The sequence below is a fragment of the Propithecus coquereli genome, unplaced genomic scaffold, assembly GCF_000956105.1.
Source record: "Propithecus coquereli isolate 6110/MARCELLA unplaced genomic scaffold, Pcoq_1.0 Scaffold48, whole genome shotgun sequence".
In the NCBI taxonomy this organism is placed as follows: Eukaryota; Metazoa; Chordata; class Mammalia; order Primates; family Indriidae; genus Propithecus; species Propithecus coquereli.
The window spans coordinates 333,298-339,084 of NW_012150618.1; positions in this window are offsets into that span (position 1 = coordinate 333,298).

A 5,787-nucleotide genomic window follows, 5' to 3' on the forward strand; every position below is an offset into this window, starting at 1 on the left:
CAAAGGGAACTGTAATGATGAAGGAGACACTAGGTCCATTTGCCCACAGCTGTGATTGGCAGCTCCTGGGGACCGGTGTTTTTTCCTGCTTCCCCAAGGAGCCACCAGCAGGCTCAGCCTCACCACCAGGCTCAGCCTCACCACCAGGGAATGTTCAGAAGGTCTTCATGCCCTTTCTCAATTCCAAGGACCGAGTTTCCTGGTAGGCTTTTGAGCCATTCTCTACAATTCCTTCCTTTGGAATTGTTTGTGCTTCTTAATCATTTTCCCCTGTTAAATCCCAATCACCCATTTAAAAACCTGAATTCTGTCATGATTACATTAATAAGATTAATAGCTTAACTACGAGCATTTACTATGCGCGAGGCCCTATATTAAGCACATTACACTTGCAACACATGTTATCTTCATGACAACGCTATGAAACAGTTATTATTGTATGAACTGGACTCTGTCTGAAATCACTCCTTGGCCACCAGTGGATCAGAGGAGATGTCGTTCAGAGCTGCAGGTGGTCTGGAGTTTGAGAGAGCAAGGTCGTTACAGAAATCCCGAGTTCCACTGCTGAAGGCAGGTAAGAGCAGTCCTGGTGGGAACAGGAGGGCTGACGGCTCCTCAAATTCCTCGCTCCCTCTGGAATATCTGGAGTCGGAGCTTTGTTCTTTTTGTTCGGTTCAAAGCATCTTTTCGGCTTGCACCAGTGCAAGTGTGTGGGTGGGGACGTCTCTCTGGGGAGGGAGGCAGGCCTGTAGGGGCAGGGAGGGGAGCTGCCTGGCATGACTTGGCAAGTGCCCTCTTGGCCAGCCTGCTGCCTGCCCCTCTGCCCTGAGAGTCACTCTAAGCAGGTCACATTAAAACGGAAGCACCCTCAGCAAATGGATAATAGCGCTACACCAGATTGAATTATTTATTTGTTTACTTTGAGACAGGGTCTTGCTTTGTCACCCAGGCTGGAGTGCAGTGGCATGATCATAGCTCCCTGCAGACACCAACTCCTGGGCTCAAGGGATCCACCTGCCTCAGCCTCCCGAGTAGCTGGGACTACAGGCGTGCACCACCACACGTGGCTAATTTTTAAAAATTTTTTTTGCAGAGATGGGGTCTTGCTATGTTACCCAGGCTGGTCTCAAACTCCTGGGCTCAAGTGATCCTCCAGCCTCAGCCTCTCAAAGTGCTGGGAATTATAGGCATGGGCCATGGTGCCTGGCCAGGATTCAATTTATTAATAAAGCATTCCAAGGGATGAGTTTTCTCTCCAGCTCTTTTCTAAGAGTGCCGTGGGTGGAGAAGGAGGAGGAGATTGTCTAGAGTTGGCTGCCTCGGAGAGGGTGCTATGGCCGTCAGTTTCTGGCGCTGGCCCTCACGCTGGCCTCCGAGTCTGAGAGGTGGGAATCAGTGGGAGTCACTGTGGCCCTTCCCTCGGCTGTCAGCTCCATGTGTGGGGTTCCCTGCCCACGCAAGCCCGAGCCACACCTGCGCTCATACCTCCTAGCAACCTCTGGTGGGGGCCCCAGAACAGGCAGGCACTTTCCAGAGCTTTCTGGGCTCTAGTTTCTCTGCCCAACTCCTTTCTCATGGTGTGAAGACGCCATTGCTGGCTGGGTTCTGCCCCTTGGGCTTAGCAAGTCTCAACTTGCATTCAAGCAGGTGGAGCAAGTCTTTAAGTAGAAAGTCTTATTCCTTTAACTTTATAAATTACCAACCCTACATTACTGTTGAACCCGGGACGTGCTTCAACAAATGTGAGGGGACTGTATCCACCCTTCTACTTGCTATCACCTCCAGGTCAAGACTTCCCTTTCCTCAATGACACCAAGCTTGGGGTCCTCTCTGTCCTGTTTCCTGCTGCCACCTTGGGCAACTGTAGTCTGCATGTTGATAATGAATTGGTGAATTCACTCATTCAGTGAAACAATTCTTGAACAGCTACGATAGGCTACTAAGCAGCAATAGAAATACTACTACTGTTCGTAATAATGACAATGCTAATAATAATAATAATAATAATAATGCTCAGTGAGCACCGTGTGCCAACCCCAGTACTGAGCACGTTATGAGTATTAATTAAGTAATTCCTTCATAGCAACCCTACCAGGCTGATGCTATTATTATCCGCATTGAACAGATGGGGCAAATAAGAATCAGAGAGGTTAAGTATCTTGCTCAGTGTCACACAGCTGGTTAAGGGTAGACTTGAGAAGGTGATGATCTACCTTGTATTCTAGTGTCTACTGAACCCTCAGGTATGAATCGTTCTCTGTCCACCGCCACCCTCACCCTCCAGTCTCTCTTCTTACCTGTGTTGGACGCAATCTGGCGGTTATGGGCAGTCTGTCTGGGTCAGTCCTGTCTTCGTGACTTGGCTGTGTGGGGATCGGGTGGCCTGGGGACCACTCGACTGCACGCTCCAAGTTTTTTAAATCCCACTTTCCAAATCATCCATCACAGAAGTGGCCTCGTTCTCTGAGCTTTCGGACTCTCTCCACACAGCTGGGTTGGCCCTAGTCCAAGGACCCTTGGGAGCTTCTCAAAGCTTTCATTCCTTCTGAACACAGCCTCATCCCAGTTTGGGCAGCCCCTGTTGGATCAGAGAGGAGTGCTCAATGGGTCTGCGCCTGGGGTCAGGCGGACCAGGCTAAGAGTCCTGGCTGTCATTTGCTGACTGTGGCACCTTGAACATGCCCCCCTACCTCTTAGCCTCAGTTTCCTCAACTATAAGAGTGGAAAACTTTTTTAAAAACTATGTGCCTATTTCTTGAGCTTGTTGTGGGATTAAATAAAATAATCTGTGCGAAATGGGGTAGTTTCTGGCAGATATTAATCTTTCGGTAAATGTTAACTGTGATAATCAGATGTTACGTAAACAGATGCCCATCTTGACCGGCTTTATTTCTTGTTCTTATTATTACCCGGTCGCCAGGAGCCTTCACTTAGACGGCGTCTCCAAGAGTCTGGTCTCCACTCTGAGCCCTCACCAGGCAGCTGACGTGGGCTTGGAACAGGACCTGCCAGCCACTGTCAGGCGTCTGCACAGATGAGGGACATCTGCTCAAATCTCTGTTAAGAGCTGAACTTTCCATGATTAATTTGTCCTGTAGGAATGATCACTATCGCCAGCCAATTTTGGACTTTCACTCTCGAGCTGCCCGTGGGTGCTTGAGGGTTTGTGCGGAGTTCCTTTTTGTTGATGTCCTTCTTGTGTTTGAATGGGAACACGCTGTGGTGGCGATCTGGGGCTGGGGAGGAGACTGAGGGAGCATCACATCTTTTACCCTCAAAACCTGTTGTATTCTAAGTAACTTCTTTGAACTCCTAATTTTTTTTACGTTTTTTTTTTTTTTTTGTAGAGAAGGGGTCTCACTATGTTGACCAGGCTGGTCTTGAACTCCTGGCCTCAAGCCATCCTCCTGCCTTGGCCTCCCAAAGTGCTGGGATTATAAGTGTGAGCCACCACGCCCGGCCCCTATATATTTTTTTTAAATAGGGGACCCCAAACTATTTGCCAGTTAGCATATTCTTGCTCCCAAATTACCACTCACTAAGAACATTTTACCCCTTGCTCTGTCTGCAGAGAGGCCAGTGGGGCCAGTCCCGGGGCGGAATGCTGCAGGTGTGACGCTATTAGATATTTCTCTGTGCTCTGTCTCATAGTTCCAGGGGGACCTCGACCATCTCATACATTGTGAACTTCCTTTTTCGCATGCTGGCCGTGCCTCTGTCACCTTTGCCTCGCTGAGTTCAGAGTTGTGAGAAACCAGAACCCACCCCGATGGGTCTTTCCCTGCACAGGCTTTGCTCCCCAGCCCTCGCCGCCCCCTTCCTCTCCAGATCCTACCGCTTCCTCTCCAAACCAGCTCCCATCTCCGGCTGTTTCCAGAATAGCCCCAACTTGCTCATCCCTCCAGAGCTGCCCCACCCCGCCCCCTTCTTTGGCTTCCCTCGGTCCTAATTATTTAGCGCTTAAGTGGATCTTTCTGTCCATCTGTAGTTTGTTGTGGGTGTTGTGGATGTTTCTGTTTCTGTCACTTCTGTTTATGCATATTTACGGTTAGTACAATTAATTGTTCTAATGGGGAGCTAGGTGGCATGAATAATTTAAAAATAATTTACATTTGGCTGTGGAATGCATTTCTGTACTCACATTTGAGTTTGTGTCTGATATTCTGGTAATTTACATTTCAAACTAAGAAATGAAGCCACAATCTAAGACGCCCTGGGAGGAGCAGGAGAGTTATTCAGCATTTCTTTTCCCCTGGCCCCTGAAAAAATCCTTTGGCTTCCAACTGCACGAAGAAGTTGGAAAGCATCAATTCTCATCTGGTTGGCTTGTTCTGAACCCAGGAGAGCCTTCGCAGTTCTTTCGGGCTGTCTGTCTCTGCTGTTTGTCTGGTACACGTCGTCTCTATTGAGGAGGAGGTAATCAGCAGGCAGACTTAGAGGAGAATTATCAGGGCTCATGTAATTATCTGAGGAAGAAAAATTCCTTAATTGTAAGACTTTGCCAAATGCACATTCATTAAATGTGTCTGCTCATAAGCACATACACGAATGTAACCTATCTCATTGTTTCGGAAAATTGTCTCTCCACAATCCTTATTGTAAAATACGTAAGCAACATGATGTATGATTGAAAATATTAACTGGCTTTAAACGATCAGGGTCCTCTCACGTAAACTCGATGCCCGCACAGGGTCGAGTAAACAGATGACATGCATGCTAGTGTGCTGGGCGAGGCTTGCCGCCCTGACCGCACCACGAGAAATATTTAAGTTGAACTGATTTGTTACATAAACACTCTAACCACAAACTCGGTCTGAGCAATTAGACTGCTCTCCTCCGAGGTCTGCCATGCCAAAACAGAGGGGGCATGGGCCGGTTTTCATTTTAATCATGGCATGAAATGTGGTTGACAATCTATCTGAAAGTTCGTATTTTTAAAGCGTTTCATGAGACTGAAATGCAAACCTAAGGCGCTAAAGAGAAGAGAAGCCTAACCACTGAGTGCGATTTTGTAAAAATGAACTCAAAACACGGATATAAACCCCTGGCAGGTGGGTGAGAAGTCACCCCCCAGGGCTGGCCTCATGCTGTTTGCAGGAGAGAGACCCTGCCGGCCCCCACCCTGCCAGGATCCTCTCAGTGGCTTCTTGGACCGTTTTAGAAGCATCCCTCCCCAGGCTTGTTCCTCTTCCTTAATCCGCTGGGGCAGGCACTCAGCCCATCCTGGGTCAGTGGACAAGATTCTGGAAGGGGAGATTCTGAACTCGGATGACCCCATCCCTCCTTCGTTGTGAAGTGAACCTTCCTAAGAGGTCTGTGGTGGCCGAGGTGGCATAGGAATTAAACTTTTGGGGCTTGGGAGCCTAGCAAAGCCGTAGCTGAGAAAGGCGGGGGAGAGATGCCACGAGAGCGTATCAGGGACTGCAGGGCTGTATCGGGGACGTATTAATACCACACGACGGGAGTGGGGCAGGGGGGACACAAGGCCAGAAGGTGGCAGCTCCCAGCCTTTATTCATCCTCTCGACAGGTATTTGTCCGGCACCTTCTATGTGTTTAGCATTGTGCTAGGCAAATGGTGGTACAAAAGTAGAGTTTAGGTATATTCTTAAATTTTAGTATGTAGAAGAATAATTTAGCAAACTTGTTATGTAAATTAGACTCTCAGGATCACTCCCAGAGAGTCAAACTGATTAGGTCTAAGTGGAGACAGGAAGTTGCATTTTAAACAAGCATCTCAGGTAGTTCTGATGAAGATGGTCTTAGGACCAGTTTTTTTTTTTTTTTT